At 40.2% G+C, this 22347-nt stretch overlaps 1 pseudogene across 1 annotated transcript; it reads left to right on the top strand.

The window, feature by feature from the left end:
- The first annotated feature begins 12277 nt into the window (after nt 1-12277).
- Nucleotides 12278-21959, top strand: LOC143440859 (leukocyte immunoglobulin-like receptor subfamily B member 3; annotated as a pseudogene). The gene is made up of 16 exons (XR_013108206.1): nt 12278-12449; nt 12611-12646; nt 12827-13111; nt 13257-13559; nt 13858-14139; nt 14283-14582; nt 14897-15181; nt 16345-16647; nt 16869-17165; nt 17412-17714; nt 19320-19436; nt 19745-19820; nt 19898-19989; nt 20125-20177; nt 21110-21265; nt 21341-21959. The product of XR_013108206.1 is annotated as a leukocyte immunoglobulin-like receptor subfamily B member 3 (transcript).
- The last annotated feature ends 388 nt before the right edge of the window (nt 21960-22347 follow it).

Genomic DNA, 22347 nt, shown 5'->3' with positions numbered 1-22347 from the left:
TAAAACTTTTACCCTGAAAGGATGTAATTTTGTCAAATTCTTTCTCAGCATCTAATTAGATGATCATGTGGTTATTTTTTCTTTTGAGTTTGTTTATATAGTGGATTATGTAATTGGATTTCAGTATATTAAATCATACCTGCATCCCTGAGATGAAATCTATTTGTTCCTGATAGAGGATTGTTTTGATGTGTTCTTGGAATCAGTTTACAAGAATTTTATTGAGTATTTTTGCACTGATATTCATAAAGGAGATTAGTCTGAAGTATTCACAAATTGCTTTACATGAGTAACCTCAGTGATTACAGGCATTCTAACTGGCACAGAGAATGAGAAACATTGATATTAAAGAGATTATCATTCCCGATCCTACCACAACGAATTCTGCCCCAGAAAACACTAACAGCAAGGAGACAAGAACAGCTCTGATGGTTGTTTCCAGAGAGATGAAAGATGATGATGTTGCTATGGAAAGAGTTAGTTCCATGCAGGCGGCTGTTCTTTAGAGAAAACCCCCACTTGCAACCATGAGACCTGCTGAGTTTTCTCCCTCAGCTTTCTGTGTTCTCCTCTGTGCTCATCCCCAGGATGAAGGCCCATAGGAACTAAGGTCAGGAGATCAGCATGTCTCTGCTACTGGTGTTTTTGCCTTATATCCCCAGCCTGAATATTTATGAAGTATCTCCAGGGTGGTTAGATTAGTGGCCATGGTGAGGACCTTATGGAGGAGTGAAGACAGATGGGTGGAAAGACTGAGGAACACCACATGGTGCAGCTGTACAGGGGAAGGATCCTCCCTCTGCCATCCTCAGCTGAAAGTGGCCAGTAACTGAAGGGAGGCACAGGTTCTGTGAGTTGCTGCATGTTGGCCCTCACTGCATTGAGGACACATTAAGCAGAAGTGAATGGTATTGGGGGAGGTGACCTTTCAATGTGAAGTGAGTTCAGAGTTTGTTGTCTGTCCAAGTCAAAGTGACAGGGAGGTGAAAGACAGCTGCTCTCATTTCCCCTTTTTGTGGGGATGTTGACCTTTCAACAAAGTGACTCTCTCTGTGTTGCCTATTTACTTGGATCTACTGTGAAGTGATACCATGATGTTCACTTACACAGCCATGCTCTGTGTGGGTGAGATATGAAGAGGGTTAGGAGATACTATTGTCTTGGAGAGGCTAAGCCTTATAGTCTAGCATGGATTTAACTTCAGCAAAGTCCAGAGAACTCAGGAGGCTTTAGAGATGGGATGTCTGTTCAGTGATGGATAAACTCACAAGAAACTCTTTCAGAACTGACTCTGGGACTCAGGTCTCCAGTGCTTGAAAATGAGTGTTTCCTTCTGTCCCAGGTCTTTACACCTCATTTGGAAGCAGAGGATGGCTAAAAGCTGAGCAATGAGACAGAGAATAGCAGAAGTAAATCAACCCTGGAGAAACCAAGAGGATCTTGAGACTGAACAGTAGGATCTTTGTAGGGAGGAACTAGGATAGAGCCTCGGATTTCCTTGCAAGGATTCACTCCAAAGCCAAATTCAGAGCTCAGCCAGGCTTTGTGGTCCAGAGAGGTATGAAAGTGACTATCTCATGTGAGGAGAAATCAAGGGCTCAAAATTATGAATATAAAAAGAGGAGCCCAGAAATGCTGGTGTAATTATTCAGGTCTTCTTTAGGCAACCATATTGTTGATATATTATGGGTACATCTATCCTGTAATAGCTAAAATACACAATCCCCAAACAAGCATCCTGGTCACCCAGCTCTTAACAATCTTTCTGACAACTTTTCCATGACATTCTCCTGGTTTTCAATACAGAAATTGTGTTGTATATGTATTAATTAGAGCTGGGCACTCATGATCACTTCTCTGCATTTTGACCAGTTGTGGATCCATTTATTGGCTTCTGTCTGCTGTAAAAATATGATTCTTTATTAAGACATGAAAGCTATCATGTATATGAATTTATGTGTGTCTATATAACACCTGTGAGTGAACACATTTTGTGGTATTTGTCTTTTTGAGTCTGATTTACATGGTTTAATGTAGTGATCTCTATTTGCACTTATGTTTGGCAAGCAGAATAAATTTCTTGCATATGACATTTTTCATGCTTCACATTTTATGTCTGTATTTTGTATATAGAATATAAACATGCATGTACACTGGTGATTATATATATATATATCATAGGGTTAAATGTATTTATTATTACAAATCCATTCACATTAACATGTCTTGTTAATATGTTTTTACAAGTTTATTATTTTACCATTCTCTGCATACATATATCACTTCATAGTAGAACCTATCAATGTGTATGTATATGTGCACTGATATATTTGTGCATTGATATATGCAATGAAGCAACATGGGAATTAGCTGTTGTTGGTAAAACAGAGACAGCTCTACCCTAACAGGGAAAGAATCTTCAAGAAATTATGTGATTAGACTAATATTCAAGCAATAAAAGAAATAATATGAATCCCATGTGAAAGGCCCAGGTTTCTTAAGTACTTCATGCATTCTACATTTTTCCTTTTGTTTTTTTTTTTTCAGGAGCATCTGAGACTATCAACTCATCAGAAGCCAAGGCAGGCAAGTTAATTGGAGTTCTTAATTGGAGTTCTCCATTAAGGGTGGGATGCAGAGGATCAAGTCTTACTTATCCAGTAGATTCAGGTGCTGTGCTTGGACATCCACTCACCTAGGAGTGACTTTCTCTGCCCTGACCTGTTTGTGCACTGTCTCCAGCATCAAAACCCCAGGATCATACAGTGGAAAACATCATCCTGATGGCTATGCTTGGCTTGATCCTCCTTGTTTTGGGGATTCTGCAGTTAAAGGCCTAGCACAATCATAGACAGATCTGATACTCATCTGGGAGACAAAGAGAAGAGAGCACTGTATCCCTCCCTGGTGGCAGATTCTGGGAAATATATCTGGTGATTCAAAGTGTTTCTTTAAGAAAATCTGGGGCTTATGTTTTCAGCACTGTTCAGGGAGTATGTATGTTTAGGTTCAGGGAGAGGACATGGAGTACAGAGCATTTCCACACTAGATTAAGACTATTTCTCTTCATCTTACTGTGGGCCTTTGTTGACTGATACCTCCTCTCTTCTTACTACATGACAGTAGAAAAAATCCTGTCCTAAAGATGCTAAACTTCATGTGTCTCTGACTTTCTCTTACTTTAATGTAACATTTTCATTTGTTATAAATCACCAAGTTCCTCACTGTACCTTGAGAGTCTGTCCTTTTTACCAAGAACAAGGTATTTGGCTCAATAACAATAACTACAAGCATAAATCAGATTTCAGAAAGAAAAATAACTGGACAACAGTCAGGTCTTGCAACTCTCTTGGGGATTCTGGGACCCTTCACTCACTACCACATGCTTATTGTGTAGCCTCTCAAAAGAAAATGCACTGCTTGGCAGGAATCTGACATTTATCAAAGACAAGGAAATGGGCTTCAGGCAGGAATCTGACATTAGGCTAGAACAAAGAAGTAATTTCAGGCAGGAATCTAAATCTTAGGCTAGAACAAAGAAGTAAACTTCAGACATGAAAATGACTTTGGGCTAGGACAGGGAAGTTGGCTCATATATTTTGGTCTTCCTAGCCCTTCGAAATAGTGATCACTGAACTGTGTTTATTGCCTTGCTTGTTTTCTCACTGTAGGACCCAGATATGAGATATTCAGGTCTTGGTTTGAACTTAAAATTTAGGTCTCAGTTTGAACTTAGAATTCACTGTCCCAGGATATATTCTAGGAGGAAGACATTCCTTAGTCAGAGGACACTTTCTGGATTAACATTCAGAGGAGGAAGGGAGAGGCTGATTAACATTCCTCAGATTACATTGAAGGGAACTCACCTGAGGATGGGGAAGGCCCAGAGCACAGAGACACATTCCAGGATGGGAAAGTCCTTTGTGGTTGCTCTTGTAAATTCTGTATAAAAACTGCTTCCAACTTTGACTCAGGGTTCCTCTTGTCTGCTTATAGGGAAACCCCAGTATACTGGCTAACATCTTATCATCAATAAACCTCCTGTTATTGCAGTGAATCCCATTTGTGAGCGAATCCCAATTGTTTCTGGGGAAGCATGTCCCCTGGTTTTGGATCTTAGAGTCCAACATGACTATTTGTGTTTATAGTCTTGCTTGTTTCTTGACTATTTGCATCTATTGTATTGCTAGTTCCACAACCTAGAACTGACCTTAATACTTGCATTGGTTTCTGGGTCTCAGAAACTGCTAAAGTATTGATATAGAGCAAGGAAATATAATTTTACAAAGCAAAATAATTTTATGTATTAATATATGGATGGACTTTGAAACATACTCAATGAAAGGGTAGAAAACACAGTGTCACTTATTAGGTAAGTACAGCTCTATAATACATCTAGGATAGACAGATCTACAGAGGCATAAATCAGGAACTGAGAGAGTGTGATAGAAGTGAATGCAAAATTTGCACATGTTTCTCTTGATGATGGTGACAGTGTACAGTCTAGAGATAGACAATTTCCCTGATTGTACAAACTTCACCTGAGCAAAAACTTATTTATTTTGCAGAGATCAACTTAATGATCTGAATATGTTTACATCAATTTTTCTTTTCATCCTTTCTTATATCTTTGCACCTAGGAAACAGTGATATTTGTGAATTGATTTGTTTTCTGCTACTTTGATGAAAATGTTTTTGAGATCCAAGTATTTCGTGGTGAGCTGTCCAGTATTATGTAAGTACAGAATCATATTATATGTAAACCGGCCTAATTTGATGCTTTCCTTTTTAACTTGTGCTTTATTTCTTCCTCTTGTTTACTGTTCTAGGTAAAATACCAAGAACTAGGATGAAGAAGAATGAAAGAATAGGGCTGGAGAGATGGCTTTATGGATAAGAGCACTGACTGCACTTCCAGAGGTCCTGGGTTCAATTCCCAGTGACTACACAGTGGCTCACAACCATCTCTAATGGAATCTGATGCCATCTTCTGGTGTGTCTGAAGATGGGTACAGTGTATTTAAATATATTAAATAAATACATCTTTTAAAAAATGAACTATAAAAGACATTCAAGTAGGCAAGGTGAGGATGTGAGAACAACTGCTCATATGAATGTCTACAAACCACTGAGGTATATTTTGAAAAAAAGTAAAAGAGTAGATAGCATTTGTCATCATAGTTATAGAGGGTATGCTTTCAGTTCTTCCCAATCTAATACAGTATTGCTCAAGGGTACAAATAGGACAGAACAATTTATCCTTACTTATAAATGCTATGATATTATGCACACAGGGGCCCAAAAACTTTTACCAGAAATCTTCTAGAAATGATAAACTGTTTCATAAATGTGGTACTATATAATATTGACTTACAAAACTCAGTAGCCTTTCTATATATCAATAACAAATATGCTTTCAATGAAACAACAGAAACAACGTCATTCAAAATACTCTCATAAAATAAATAACATGTATGGGAATAAACCTAATGAAGGAGTTGAAAGACCTCTGCGATGAAAACTTCAAATTTTTGAAGGAGGACATTGAGAAAGACCCTCGCAGATGGAAAGACCTCTTTTGTGTATATGGATGAAGGACTTAATATTGTAAAAAGTATCCATCATGCCAAAAATAATTTGCAAATTCAATGCAATCCCAATCAAAATACCAAAACCTTTCTTCACATTCTTAGGAAAAACTTCTCATTTATATAGAAACACAAAGGAAGACCTAGGATAGCCAAATAAGTCCTGACCGAAGTGAATGGTGCAGGGGATCTCACAATACTTGATTCCATGTTGTACTACTGAGCCATATCAAATAATACAGCAAGGTACTGGCACAAGAGGGATATAGACAAATGGAATGAAATAGATTCTAGGTTTGACAAAGACATAACAATTGACAAAGATGTAAACATTCTTCATGGAGATATAAAAATGGGCATGGAGGATGGACAGATCAACAAATGATAATAAAGGTAAACACAGATTTCAATTATGCAGACAAATGAAACTAAATTCTGACATCTTGTCCTGCAAAAGGTTGACCTTCAAATGAAGTCAGGGATTAATACGTTTGTAATATACTGTACAGATGTCTTAAGTCTGCAAATTATGTTAACAACAGCAGCAGCAACAACAACAGTAACAATAACAAAAGAACATTCAACCAAAGAAGAACCAAAAGAACATTCCTCCAAAGAACAAATTTTGTCAAAAAGAGTCTATGGACTTGTCACTAGGGAATGTATTGAAAACACAGCTTCAGCTAACCGGTGGTGGCACAGAGGCTAAGGAGGCCACCTGCAGAGGGCGCGGACCCTCTGTGCTCTCTCTCTCTCTCTCTCTCTCTCTCTCTCTCTCTCTCTCTCTCTCTGTCTGCCTGTTCAAATTCTGCTCCATCCTGTTTGTCTCTGCCGAGTCTCATGGGAAAAAAAAGCAGAGCTTCCCTGGACAGTTTCAGACCTTGACTTGACTAGTATTGCTCTGTGGGTTTTATATATGATAGAATGGGGGTTAATACAGTAGTCCATGTCTTAGCAGTTGGGATACAGTAAGTTGTAATTCATTTTGGCTTCCTTTCTAATGTGATATTGGTACTTTATGAGGGAATTTCAAAGGATTTCTTAGTTGCATTTGGACTTTACAGTTATGCCCTTTCTAGCTTGGTCTGAATATCAGGCCCAATGAGTGACTGAGTTTCCCATTTGAGTCAGAGATATTATCATTTTCCTTTGGGGAGAGATGTCATTCACTGGGTATTTAAATTTTAAGATGATGCCACACCTGGGCATTGTAATTCTTCCCTGAGCCCTGAAGGGGGTAGGAATTCCACAGGAGGAATAACAGAGTCAACTAAACTTCACAGACTGAAGCATCAATGAAAAAGGACATACAGTGGCTGGACCTAAGGCCCTGTACAAGTGAATGTGCAGCTCAGTCTTCATGTGAGTCCCCATGGAACTGGAAGGATGTTGTCCCTAAAGCTATTGCCCTTCTGTGGAACTGTGGAATCTGTTCCCCTGGCTGCATTGCCTTATGTGGCCTAAATGGGAGATGATATGCCTAGCCCTGCAGAGCCTTGATGTGCCAGGGTAGAGGGTATCTAGTGGGGAGCATCCACCTTCTCAAAGGAAAGGAAGAGGGAGTATGAGGGAGGGACTGTGTGAGGGAGGTACTGAGATGGGGGCAGCAACTGGGATGTAAATGAACAAATAGATTAATGGAAAACAGTTCTTTCTACAAAGAGTGTGGGAAACGACATGGTCAGAAGTTCACAAGAAGAGAGGTGGTGATGGGTAATGAAATGGGCAAGGGAAAAGTAGAATAAAGTAATATTATATGCTTCTGCCTTCTAATGCAATAACAGTTTTGAAAACAGAAAAGACAACTAGCTTTTAAAAACAGCAAAAAAAAAATCTCTTCTGAATCTATTTCATGGGGAATTAAATAAATCTGTTTCCTCATGATAGCTAGAGTGACTCAGAGTCCCTCACTGGTGAGGATGGTGTTCCCCAGACCTTCAGTACCATCTTTTATTCCAATGTCATTAGTTGTAAAAGTCCCCTTGGCTTCTTGGCACTTGGTGTAGTTATTTCTTAAGTACCAGGATTGTTCTTTGACCATCTCATTATTAAACTTTAGAATTCTCACTTTCTTAGACTAATATGATCTCTAGACTCAAGAATCCCAGTACTCTGTCTCTTTTGTGATGCAAGCAGGGCTAATCCTGATCTCACTATAGAAAATCTCCTCTAACTCGGATCAAATATATTAAACATCTTACGAATTGGGTAGTAACTTTTCTCTTGCTGGAACAAAACTCCATAATCAAACCAGCATATAAAAGTAGACTTTTAGTTCTGGAGGAATGGCTAACCTGTTAAAGGCTATTGTTCACAACCCAAAATATAAAAAGACATGTTTAATTGAGCTTGTGGTTTCAGAGGTTGCAAGGCAAAAGCATGGTGACAGGAACAGCTGAAAGGTCACATTAAAGCAGGAGGAAGAGATAGAGCACTGAGAATGACATGAGTTTTTGAAATTTCAAAACCCTGGTGAAATGCCTCCTGTAACAATACTATACCTCCTTATTTTTCCAAACAGTTCAACCTAGTGGAGACCACGTATTTAATCATGTGATCCTATGGGTGCTGTTATCATTTAAACCAGAAAATTGGTTATTTTATATCCAGCCACTTTGCTGAAGTTGTTTATCAGGTTTAGGACTTCTCTGGTGGAAGTTTTAGGTTCACTTAAGTATACTATCATATCATCTGCAAATAGTGAAATTTTGACTTCTTCCTTTCCTATTTCTATCTCTTTGACTTCCTTTTGTTGTCTAATTGCTCTGGCTAGGATTTCCAGTACTATATTGAATAGGTAGAGTGAGAGTGGGCAGCCTTTTCTAGTCCCTGATCTTAGTGGCATTGCTTCAAGTTTCTCTCCATTTAGTTTGATGTTGGCTACTGGCTTGCTGTATATTGCTTTTACTAAGTTTAACTATGGGACTTGAATTCCTGATCTTTCCAAGACTTTTATCATGAAAGGATGTTGGATTTTGTCAAATGCTTTCTCAGCATCTAGTGAGATGATCATGTTTTTTTTTTTCCTTTGAGCTTGTATATATATATATATAGTGGAATACATTGATGGGTTTCTGAATATTGAACCTTCCCTGCATTCCTGGGATAAAGTCTACTTGATCATGATGGATGATTGTTTTGATGTGTTTTTGGATTGGGTTTGCAAGAATTTTCTTGAGTATTTTTGCATCAATATTCATAAGAGAGATTGGTCTGAAGTTCTCTTTCTTTGTTGGGTCTTTGTGAGGTTTAGATATGAGTGTAGTTTTAGCTTCATAGAACAAATTGGGTAGTGTTCCTTCTGTTTCTATTCTGTGCAATAGTTTGAAGGGAATTGGTACTAGGTCTTCCTTGAAGGTCTGATAGAATTCTGCATTAAAACCATCTGTGGACCCAGGTTTTTAAACTTATCCATGTCACCAGACTTTTGGGTTCGCATAGTCACCTTAAAAGTAAAGACATTAACGTCATCCTACATCAAGAGAGGGAGTAAGGAGATTATGCCTTGCTTGAGGTTGTATAGCGCTAAGTGTTACTCTTCTGTCTTAAATGGAAGATAGTGACATTCCTGCAGTGAGCATGAGTGGCTGGAACATTGAGGAAGAAACTGCAATGTCAGATAAAGAGCTGTGGTCATCAGAGAAATATTGAGGAAGGAGAAATGGTGACACTTAGATACAGAGTGTTGAGAAGGAAGTGATGTCTTGTCTAGCATTTAGGAAGTTAGAGGAACAAAATAACAAGCAACTAAACCATAGTCCAGGCCAGCAGGAGGGGGAGCAACTGTTATTGGGTCAGCTATTTCTTTTCGCTAGCATTCAGTGCCACAGCAAACAGCATCCTTACCAGAGAATGCACAGGGGTTGCTGGAGGTTAGACTTACATCTTTGAAAATTATCAGCTAATCTCACCAGATTTTTTTCTTATTCTTTTTCATTTTTGATGTTATTTTTATTTAATTCAGATAAAATGGTTTGTCATAAATTTGAAGGATATCTCTAAACATTTCTTAAGGTTCATATTGAAATGTGTGCTGTATATTTTCATTACAAAATAAAAATTGTGATATTTTTAATAAATGCTTTGAATTTGTCCATATTGTAAGCCAAGATACTAGATAATAAATAAGATACACTCTACATAGGAATTACAAAATTTCATAGCATTAATATTTCATTTCTGATCTTGAGTGAACAAAGAATATAGACTTCTATTCTTTTCCCAACTGTGTACAACTAATAGTTTCTATATAGACACATAACCATAATGCAATCTTCAAATATATAATGACATATAAATGGCATCAGAGAATCTCAGGTTCAGAAGAAACCATAGAAAACATTGACACAACAGTATCAAAGAAAGGGCAAAATGCATGAAGCTTCTAACCCAAGACATGCAGAAAATCCAGGACACAATGAGAAGACCAAACCTAAGGATAGTAGGTATAGAAGAGAGCAAAGATTCCCAACTTAAAGGCCAGTGAATATCTTCAGCAAAATTATAGAAGAAAACTTCCCTAATCTAAAAAAAGAGATACCCATAAACACACAAGAAACTTACAGAACTCCAAATAGATTGGAACAGAAAAGAAATTCCTCTTCTCACATAATAGCCGAAACACCAAATGCACAAAACAGATTTCTTTATAATGACACAGGGTCAAATACTAAGTTATAGAAACAGAAAGTGAACCGATACATACAGAAGGGGAGAACACAGCCTGAGATCAACATATCTGTTGTATATCAGTCATCTTTGACAAGGGGATAAAAATTTGAATAATTGGCATGGATTACTAGTTGGTATCCTTCATGGAATGGATACAGTGTATCTTCTAAACTGAAACTGATATTAACACATGAGACAGATGCCAAAGAATGAAAGTAGGAAGTAGTCGATTTTAGTGTCACTGTGGATGGCCGACAGTAAGATGAGTTATCACAATACCCACCTGCAAAAAGAGCACAGGGCATATACTGACTTAGCACTAACTAAGAAGGGGCTCTCACCCTTTCTCACCCAACACAGTGGAGGTAGTCTCCCTGAAGTGATCCTTCATGACAGTATCCACTATGCAGGGACTACACGGTGTTAGCCTTTCTTTCTTGAGCACATTTGCAAACTTTAATTTTCAGTTCTGTTTTTCAGCCCATAATTTTGTCAACCTTTACAATTCAGATTTAATGTATGAATCATCTGTATATAAGCAGACAGTGTCCATTTCATTGTAAAATTTACATGAATAAAATTTTATTGTACCCCATATATATTCTAAAAAGTCAGAAAGTTAATGTGTCCTGTGCAATCCTTACTCACAAAGATTCTGAACCCATAACCATGGTGAAAAGTAAGACTGATAGTAGACAATCAGGATGATGCTGAGGCTCATAGTTAAGATACTACCAATGTTCAAGCTATAATGGGTATTTGGGCATGTATAAGCATTAACTCAAAAGTATCCTTCAAAATCTCAGAAAAATTCTAAGCAATAAAATAGGAATACCAGAGAGGTAAGGGTGTTGATAAGATTATTCCTACAGAAATGACATATGTTGCTAGGAAAAGGACAATGCATCTGTAGCAGATTTTTCAAAAGAGTGGAGTCAAATCAAGACTCATATACATATCATATTTCCTTCTACATATCTCCTTACGTTTCCTCTGTATTCAACCATGACAACTGAAAAATAGCTTCTCGGAATGTCTCTTCTGTTATGCATCCTCCCTGCAGCTTCAACCTGCATCTTTCCATGCTGTGAGACACTGGGTTCCAGGAACAACATGACTTTTGCCATTTGATGTCTAAGTAACTGTGATTACACACAAATGACCTACACAAGGTTGGTCCCATATGTATTCCTTCATGGTGTAGAAACTTATGGGCCATTGCTCTCCCTGTGGAATAGTAGACAGATAACTTATGGAAGGTAAAGCTCTTTTTGCAGGGATCTAGTGATATAAACACTGAACATTGGCAATGTTTCTTTCTACATGGAACATATTGTTGTCACAACAGTTAACAGGCAGTGGCTGGTTGGTTTATCTCTCTGAGTTCAAGGTATTTTGGTCTATACAGTGAGAATCAGGACAACCTGAGCTATGTATAAGACTCTTTCTCAAAAAATCAGAAAACCTGCTAAATTGATCACACACTTCTAATGAACCCTAATATAATCCATTGGTTCACCAGCTGGATTTGTGTAGAGTCTTGACAGAAATGAAGCTTTCTGTCACTGCTCTCTCATCTTGTGAGTAGACATTTTTTATATATCCCCATGAAAAGTTCATGTAATATCCCCAATGCATCTCAAGGGTTTGGTCTGGTTGAAGGAATGAATAATAACTAAAAAGATGGTCTAAGAGAAAAAGATCATCCAGCTCTGAGCTTTTATAGGTGAACGTGCAGACTCTGGAAACAACCAGGTTCATTTTGTGTTCGGTCCTAGTTCCTTTGATTGGGACCATCCAGGCAGATATAGATGGGTACAATGGAGATGATGTGCATGAAGAGATCATAACCAGATTTGGCTGTAGTGTCAGCACAGACACAGCTGAGGGAATAGAATGAGGTTTAGAACTGTGTGAGATTCAAGTGGTTATGTCTCAGAAACTGAAACTAAAGAACCACAGAGTCAGAAACCACATATTCTGGAGCCCAACCCACTACAGATCTGGGAAAAAAGAGCCAGATGCCTCAGATAAGTTCCTCTTTCTCTGAGCCTCATGACACAAATAAGAATCCAGACTGCCTAGGCAATGTACTTCTTGTCTGTTCATTTGGCAAGACGATAAACTCTGCAAACCTGCAGCAACTAGAAGATGAAATGACCCCCACTCTCACAGCCCTGCTGTATCTTGGTGAGATGTAAAGACTGAGGGGGAGAATTTTTGTCTGAGAGGAAATCTTCCTCACAACCATTCTGTGGAACATCAGGATGTCTCATCAGCTCAGAAGTCATCTGAAAGTGGAGGAGCTGCTCAGGTTTCAGTGCAAACACTCACAGGTATCTCTCTTTCAGGATTGATCCTGGGATCTGGAAACCCTGTACTGTCAGGTGAGTGTCTTCTTAGCTGTTGCATTTTGAACATATTTGATGGGGACTACAGGTCACTCCTGAAAGAAGAAGATGAAGAACAGTAGGTGTGGGCTGATGCTGGGGATGCCTTAAACATTCTTGGTCTGACCACTGGTATCTGAAGGATATATCCTTGAACACAGCTGCTGATATTTTCAGGGGCCTTCTCTAAACCCACAATCAAGGTGGTGCCAAGCAATGTGGTGGCCATTGGGCAACAGGTGACCATCTTCTGTGAAGGGTCCTTACATGCCAAAGAATACTGTTTCTACAAAGAAGGAAGTCCAGATTGCCTCATACCGACAACCCTTCGAGAAACTGAAAACAAGGCCAAGTTCTCTATCTCACCGATTCAATGGAATCATGCAGGTCAATACTGGTGTTCCTATAAAACCCCAACTAACATGTTACGACAAAGTGACATCATGGAGCTGGTGGTGACAGGTGAGAAGACTTTACCTATACTGCAGGATCTTCCTTGAGAAAAGGTCTATGTTCATTGGGGACTCCCTTTCTTAAGTCTGAGAAGAGGATTAACTTCAATGCTTCCCATGTGAGTTCACTTAACAGGCTTCCTCATCTCTCTTAGGAGTTATCCTCGGTGAAGTCAGGCTGTCTGCCCTTCCCAGCTATGTTGTGACTTCAGGGGGAAATGTGACCCTTCAGTGTGCATCACAAGTTACATATGATAGGTTTATTCTAATGAAGGAAGATGAGAAATTCTCCACTGTGGTGCCCTCATGGCAAACATACCCTGCACTATGGAGAGCCCTCTTCACAGTGGGTCCTGTTACCTACAACCAAAGGTGGAGGTTCACATGCTATGGATATTACTTGAGTAACTCCCAGTCGTGGTCAAGGCCCAGTAACCACTTAGAACTCCTGGTCCCAGGTAAGGAAGCCATTGCTTTCCCTTGAATGATCTTACATCTGATACAGGATTCCAGAGAAGGATGTGATGTGTAGTGGATGATTGAGAGCCAGGGATACTGAACCTAATGTGCGATACAGCTGGATGTAAGGTGCAGAAATTAGGATCAATTTTAACAGTGGAACCCAAGAGTTTCGGGAAACGTGGAGGCATTCTATCTCCCTGTGCTATTATAGATCAGCTTAAGTGTCATTTGCAAATGTGACCTTCTTTGATCAACTTTCCTGACAGACATACCTCATGTTCTACTTTCTTACAGGGACCCATCACAAACCCATACTCTGGGCTCATCCAGGTTCCATCATAACCTCAGGGAGCCCTGTGACCATCTGGTGTGAGGGGGAACACAAAACCCAAACATATAAGCTATATAGAGAGGGAAGCCTAGAATCCTGGGACAGACAGCTCCAAATGGACCACAATAAAGCAAAACTCACCATCCCATCTGTGACACATCTGAATGCAGGGCGATATTCCTGCTACTCTTACACCTCTGCTGGGTGGTCAGAGCCCAGTGACACCCTGGAGCTGGTGGTTACAGGTGAGAGTGTTCTCAGGAGTCTGAGATCCACATGTTATTGTCAAGGAAATACTGATCCAACAGTATCTTCTACCACAGACTAGCTATAAAGGACAATGTTGATTGTTTATGCTGGTTCGATATTTCATGTGTATCTTTCCTAGGAGTCTATGAAAAACCCACCATTTCTTCCCTACAAAGCCATGTTGTAAACTTAGGAGTGTTTGTGAACATCTCATGTACCTCAAATCAGACATTTAACTGGTTCATTTTAAGAAATGATGAGCAGAAAATCTACAGATCCTTTGGCTTACATGACCCATACTTCATGGCGTCTCTGGCCAGGTTCCAAGTGGGTCCAATAACTTCTGGACAACGTTGGAGATTCAGATGCTATGGCTATTCTGAAGATAATCCTCAGGTGTGGTCAGAAGCCAGTCACCCATTGGAGTTCCTGGTCTCAGGTGAGGGAGCTGAAGTGTCTCTGTGAAATAACATTTCACTTGACATAGGTTTTCAGTGGAGGCCCTGGTATGTGATGTGTCCAAGGACCATATGGTCCAGAGCCAATAGACACAGTATACAGTTCATTAAAGTATGTGTGTGGTAGGTGATAATGAGAATGAAACCCGAGATGTTTAGGTGAGTGACGGGTCTTCCCATGACATTATCAGTCCTTTGGCTATTCTGGGGAAAAGTCAAGAGTCAGCACAGTATAGTTGATCGTTACTGTAAAACCATGCAATGTCCTAAGTCTTACTCACCTATTTCCTTGCAGGGAACCTCCAGAAACCCACCTTGTGGGCTGAGCCAGGTTCTGTGATCCAATCAGGGAATTCTGTGACCATTTGGTGTGAGGGGACCATGGAAACCAACATATATTTCCTGTATAAAGAAGGAAACCCATTATCCTGGCCCAGACAAATTCCAAAGCAGCCTGGTAACAAGGCCATGTTCTTCATTGCATCCATGAGAAAGCATAATGCAGGGCAATATCGCTGTTACTGTTACAATTCTGGTGGGTGGTCACAGCACAGTGACACACTGGAGCTGATGGTGACAGGTGAGAGGACACTTCCAAATCCCCGAGAACTTCCTTTAGAAAGATGTATGTTCACTGCGGTGTCTCTTCCTCAAATCCCAGTAGAGCCAGACAATGTTTACCACATATTTCACCTCACAGGCTTCCTAGTTTCTTCTAGGAGTTTACTCCAGCAAAGTTACCCTGTCAGCCATTCCCAGGCCTCTGGTGTCCTCAGGAAGGCATGTGACCCTTCAGTGTGACTCACATCAGGCATATAAAAAGTTCATGCTAACTTAAATGAAAGAAGAAGAGAAACTCTCCAGGACTGCATATATATAATACATACTTAAGATCATCCCTGACCCAGTTTATATTGGGTCCTGTGACCCACAACTAGAGATGGAGGTTCACATGCTATGGATATTACTTGAATAGCTCCCACCTGTGGTCAGTGTCAAATAATCAGATAGAACTCTTTGTCTCAGGTAAGAAAGCCCTAGCCTTCCATTTAAATGATATCACTACAGAAACAGGATTCCAGGCAAAGACTTGATTTGTGGTAGGTGAGTGAACCTAGGCTTCTGCACCTATTGTTACAGAATATGTGATATAGCTGGACCTGTGTGCAAAAACATAGGTGGATAATAACTGTGATACCAAGAGTCTAGAGAAATGTGGGATCCTTGTGTGTCCTTCTGCTATTGTATATCAGTTTAAATGTGATCTGCTGCTGTGACTTCTGTGCAGCAGTCCTAAGATATGTACATCTTCCTCTACTTTGTAGGGTCCTATCAAAAACTTACCATCTGGGCTCATTCAGGCTCCATGATTCCCCTCAGGGAGTCCTGCAACCATATGGTGTGTGGGGACCCCAGGAACCTATAAGTATGTGATACATAAACAGGGAAGCCTAGAACCTGGGACAGAAGAACTCAAATAGAACACAATAAAGCAAATTCCACCATCCCCTTTTTGAAAAGCCTGAATGCAGAACCATACAACTCTTACTCTTACAACTTTATAGGTGGACAGAGCCAAGTCACAACCTGGGCTGGTGGTGACAGGTGACAATTCAGTAAGGTTCATAATCCTTTTCTTTTTCTCCAGGAAATACTGTTCTAAAGTTGTTCACCCACAGTCCATCTGCTGAGGGCAATGGAAGCTTTTTTTCTCGTTTGACAGTGTGCCTCTTCTTTTCATAGATGTACACCATGGCAAACCTACTCTTTCAGCCTTTCCCAGTCCTGTGGTGACCCCAGGAGTTAATGTGACCCTCCAATGTGTCTCTTCAAAAAAATATGATTGGTTCGTTGTGACTGGGAAAGATTTGAAGTTCTCCAAGTCCCAGAAGGCACAGTTCATACACACTGGGAAGTCCCAGGCTCTGTTCTCTGACATCTCTGTGGCAACTAGCAAGAAGGGGCCCTTTAGATGTTATGGATACAATGCAAGTACTCCACATGTGTGGTCAGAGGCCAGTAACCATCTGGAGATATATGTTTCAGGTGAGGGAATCTTGTCTTTTATTTAACTGTATTTTGATACCACAAAACATTTTGTTACTAGCATTGCCACTTCCAGGAGGTTTCTGGGAAATAAGTGGCTGAAGAAAGGTCTTGACTACTAAGGGCCAAAACATTGGGGGTCATGTCATAGTTACAGCAGGATCAGTGGTGGAATGTATTACAAGATCAACTTGATGACATGTTATCTCTCATTGTTTCAGGGTTGTCAAGGAAGCCCTCCTTGCTGAACCAGCAAGGCCCTGTTCTGGCCCCTGGAGTGGACCTGACACTCCAGTGTTCCTCTGAGACCAGTTATGACAGATTTGCTCTATCCAAAGAGGGTAAAAGTGACCTCACACAGCTCGCTGTCAGTCAGTCACAGACTGGACAATATTATGCCAACTTCACCTTAGGTTCTGTGGATTTCTCTACTGCTGGCCAATATAGATGCTACGGTGTATCCAGATCTTCTTCTGAATGGTCATCCCCTAGTGTTCCTCAAGACATCCTGGTCACAGGTGAGGAAAAGTCATGAATTCAGCAGGGAACTAACTTAGCACAGGCTCAGATGGGAGGAGTCCTTGGATTGATCATCAATATGATGATGGAAATTTCAGGGTGAGGTTACTCTTCTCAGGAATCTCAGAGATCTACCAATTGACAATGTAGTGGGTGAGGGATTGACTGTGAATATATAGACTAGATACTGAAATAGAACCTCAGAACTGTGACTGTAGCTCCCCACTCATGTTTCTCTTTTCTAGGACATCCTCATATCACACCCAATCTGTCAGTGCATCCTGGCACCATTGTGTTCTCAGGAGAGAATGTGACCCTTCTCTGTCAATCATCAATCCCAATGGACACTTTCTTTCTGTTCAAGGATGGTGCTGCCTATCCCTCTGTGCATCAGAAATTAAATTTCCAAGATCCACAATGTGAGGCAGAATTCTTCCTGAGTGCTGTGACCCCAGTCCTTGAGGGTCACTATATGTGCTTTGGTTCTCAAAGCTCATCTCCTTACCTGTTGTCACACCCCAGTGTTTCTGTGGAGATCAAAGTCTCAGGTGAGGTGATTCTGACCTGTGTGAGCTCAGAAGGTAACACATGATTTATTAACAAGGAAGCTCTTGGATGGTATAGGAATAAGTTTAACATAGAAAGGATCATAAAAAGAAGGTTCATTATTCAGAGATTAAGAAGTAAACTGATGTTTTAAAATTAATGAACACTCTACCTTCTACACTGGAATCTAGAAGATTCCATGTAGAAAGTAGAAGGTTCTGGAGAGGCTGCAGTGTACATGTGAGAAGACTTAAAGGGTTGAAAATATGCAGGTGACCTTCTACACATCATCCTCACAATCTATTTGCCACAGTCTTTTGGTACTCACAAACCCATTCCAACAAAAGTTTTAGATTTTCCTGTCCAGGAAGTTTATCCCATTCTAAAATGCATGGAAACTCTGTCTCTGTGAGTCTTCATTCCTGTATTAGCTTGGATGGTGATCAATGTGCTGGGTATGGAAGTCAGACTTTACCATCATCCCTAGTAACAGAGAATCTCAGAGGCTAGGCTGCAATACAGGCATGCTGATGAATAGTGATATTGAGAGGAGCACAAAAATGAGAGGTGTCAAGTCCCCTGATTGCTTTACTCAACAGTATCAAGTCATGAAATTCCCATGGTGTCTGGTCACAGAGGTCTAAGCAAGAGCTCTGTTGTGGGGAGAGTATATGGATCATGATATTTATGGCATTGGTGAATTTTCTTCAGGAGAGGTTGACATGGAAAAACCACTCTATTGTGCAGTTTTCAGTTTCTACAAGTTGAAATTTGAGAGCTCTCACATAGGCAGCAAGTTCTTGTTATTCCTCATATTCTCTGTGTCATCTGCTTACAGAGAAAGGCTCTAGAATCCACTTCTGCAACAGTTCTTTCCCATTTGCTGCTGGGATGGTGACTTTGTGTAGGGGTGTGGTACAAAGCTAGGGAAGAGCATCACGGATCCTTCCTTCAAGTGTATAATGTTTAGCTCCAGTGTAGGGAACTAGACGGGAGACCAGATACCTTGAGATTAATCCACCACAACATACCTTTCTTCTAGGTGACCTGGAACAGGTAAACTGACTGCAAGTGTTGGGATATAGTTTCATGTTGCATGGCTCTCAGACTTAGAGTTAGTTAACAAAAATACACAGCATGGCCATTCACTTAGTAGGACCTGTTTTAAAAATATTTTTATTTATTCTTCTCTTATACAATACATTATGGTGCAGCTTTCCCTTCCTGCACTCTTCCCAGATGCTCCAACTTTCAATTTCCCCCAGTTATACTATCCCACACATTTTCACCAGAAAAGAGCAGTACACATAGGAGCATCAGTTGAACACAGAACAACAGGATACAATAAGACCAGGCATAAACTCTCACATCAGGATTAGTTGATCCAACCCAGTAGGAAAAGTAGGGTTCTAAGAACAGTCAAAGGATTCAGAGACAACTCCAATTACCAGTCAGGAGTCCCCTTTCCACAAACACCAAGCAAACAACCATAGCATATATGCAGAGGACCTAGTCTTGAATCATTCAGGTTCTGTGGTGGCCTCTTTAGTCTCACATAGTAGGCTCTTTTCCACAGCCTGTCACTTATGATATCACTTGTGTCCTAGGACTGGCAAGGTCCCAGAAGTCTATGATATGGGTCTCCGTGGTCTTCCTCCTACTGCTCATTGTCCTCACCCTCTTTTTCCTCAGACTCTGCCACCAGATCAAGCACAGGAAGGGAGGTGAGCAGGATGTGGGAGGCCTGGGTCTGAGTAGACAGTGGGTCTCACTGTGGAATCTCCAAGTAGGGGTTTAGGACACCAGCCCAAGGAAAAAGCATAGCCTGGGGCAGATAAGTTTAGAAACATTTCTGTAGAATCTCAGATCAGAGGATATAATCCTGAAACCTGTCCAATGTCAGGTTGTATCAGCCTTTCTATCTGTTAGAATATTTGAACACATGCAATGAATTTTAAATGTCCCTTTCTTCTGAGATTTTGTATAGTAAGGAGTCTCCAAGTCCAGGCTGAGGCTTTTTCCTCTTTTTCAGTACAGACAAAGACTGACTTGCAACATCCAAATGGAGCTGCAGAGCCAATAAGCATGGCTGGACACCTGCAGAAGAGGTAAAACTCATGCCCAACAACCTAGACACCACACGCCTGACCGATCACTGCCACTTGACACCCTCTTGTCTTTTCAGTTCCAGCCTAACTCTTGCCATCCGGGAAGAAATCTTGTGTGAGAAAGAGGGCCTGGGAGGGAGATGTCTGAGGTCTCAGCTTCACAGTGCTGGTGAAGTATCAGGAACTCTGAATCCTCACTATGTACCATTACCTTCATGACCTCTTCTATTTTCAATCAGAAAACGTGCATGGATCTGGTCCTGGGAATCTGCATGGGGAAAACACTTGTGCTTTGTTATTACAGATGCTACTGTGAAGTTCACAAGGCCTGCAGACAGTGTGGAGCTAGACATACTGGTGAGATTCTTGTTTATTCACATCACTAAGAACTTATGACCCTGAGCATCACAGGAAGAACCTCTGTCCTCCCTTCTTTCAACCATCAGTATGTTCCAAAGCTGGCTTCTTGTTTCTGGAAACACCTGCTTCCAGTAATTTCATTCTTGCTTTGTTTACTTGTGACTCATATTTTCTAACTCCTCAGTATCTGTCTGGTTACTAACATGTTTCTTGTTCTTTTATGTTAAATATTATTATTTTTATTGGATATTTTATTTATATTTTAGCTGGCATCTCCTTTCCCCATTTCCTCTCCCTAGAAAATCCCTATCCCATACCCCATTCACCTTTTTGCTTTTATACAATTTTTTTAATGTCAACCAAAGGCTTTATAAGTTTTGTAATGCTCAATATCAATCAGAAGTGTAACCTAATACCCAATCTAGATATATCAACTATCTGTGACTGGCAGAGACATGTGAATATCCACCTCCATGTCTGGCCCCCCTCTCTCTTCCTCTCTCATCACCTAGATCCTCCTCTCCTTCTCCTCCTCCTCTCCTTACTCCTCCTCTCTGTACTCCTCCCACCTTAGCTCCTCCTACATATCACCCTTCCTGTTAAAATAAAACTTTTCTCTCAAAATACAGTTAGAGCATAACTATACTAATTTATGTCAGTAAGGTGCAAGAGAGACCTAATACCCAGTCCATCATTTTGTTGACTAAGCAGAACCTCTGTCATCTCTCCTAAATAAAAGACTTAGTTCTGAACCTGGCTTTTTTTCTTGGCTTTAGAATGAATATCAGCTGAAAACCATCCTCTCAAATGTTTTCTCCCTGATTTATATCTTTTGATATAAATTTCTCTCTCACCCTGTTTAAGTACTGGTGAAGAATCATTGGGGAACTAAAATCTACTCATTTTGTTTCTTTGTTTCTGTTCTGCAGAGCCAACATGAGGATGACACGTCCGTACACTTGTATGCCCAGGTGAAACCTGCTAGACTCAGAAGGGCACAGACCACCTCTTCTTCCCTGTTGCCAAAGGAGTTACAGGACTCAAAACACAGACAGATGAACAGAGACCAAGTGATAGATGAGCAGGTGGGTCTTGACTTCTCCAGACCCCCGGTTTCCCAGTGGCCAATACAACCCTTCTTTTACTGTTTTCTATTTCAGGCTGATACATCCCAGAATCTTCATGATGTGACCTATGCCCAGCTGCGCATCATGACACCAGGACAGGCAAACCTCCCTCTTTCCAAGAAGAAAATGCTGAGCTGAGACCCTTCTCTGATGTCTACCAGTCCAGGGAGATCTAGAATCTACATTCTGAGGGGAAGGGAGGACTCAGCTATGTCAGAAAATAAGATCTGCCTCAGGTGCACTGTCACTGCGCAAACATAACTGATGTCTAGCCTATTCTGAGTTCTTTAGGGACTCACTCAATTCTGGAGACTGAGATAAGTAATATGCCTGCCTGTTACAAATAGAGTCAATGCTTTGTCAGTAACTGATACATAAAATGAGGAAAGAAGAAAGTTTTTGTTCTGTGTTTTCTGTTTTGTTTTTATATTTTTTTGAGATTATTGTATAATTACATGTTCCTCTTCCTTTCCTCTGTCTAAATGTGCTCAATGACTCTTGTCCACTCTCTTTCACATTTGTGATCTTTTTTCATTAATTCTTATCACATGAATATACACATATGAGTATGTGTATACAAAGTTGCGAAACCTTTTAATCTTAATATATACCTTTTGTCAATTATATCTCAATGAAGCTGAAATTTGAATGATGAAGTAACCATAATTATTGTGTCATAAATCTGATGAATGCAGAACTGATCTGAATTAGTAGGAATAATGGCCCTGGTCACTGAGAGATTGAGTGAGAAGACCTGCGATAAGAAATAAGAAGATAAAAGCAATAGTTGGATGAAGAAGTCTTGCATAAGTTCATGCCTTAGGACAAGCAAATTAATTAAGAAATATACTATCCTATTTGAGTCCCCTCTCCAGCAGATGTGACATAGACTGCCTCAGCATTAGACTGACCTACAAGTTTGATCCTGGAAAAGGGCACAGAAGTAAACTTCCCTTTGTCCTTTCAACTCTGAAAATTCTCTTAGGAAAACCTCTCTGAAAGTCTCAGGTTGTTTTGCCGTTATAAACAGAAACATGCAT

The sequence above is a fragment of the Arvicanthis niloticus genome, chromosome 30 (assembly GCF_011762505.2).
Source record: "Arvicanthis niloticus isolate mArvNil1 chromosome 30, mArvNil1.pat.X, whole genome shotgun sequence".
In the NCBI taxonomy this organism is placed as follows: Eukaryota; Metazoa; Chordata; class Mammalia; order Rodentia; family Muridae; genus Arvicanthis; species Arvicanthis niloticus.
This window is presented reverse-complemented; position numbering and strand designations above follow the sequence as displayed.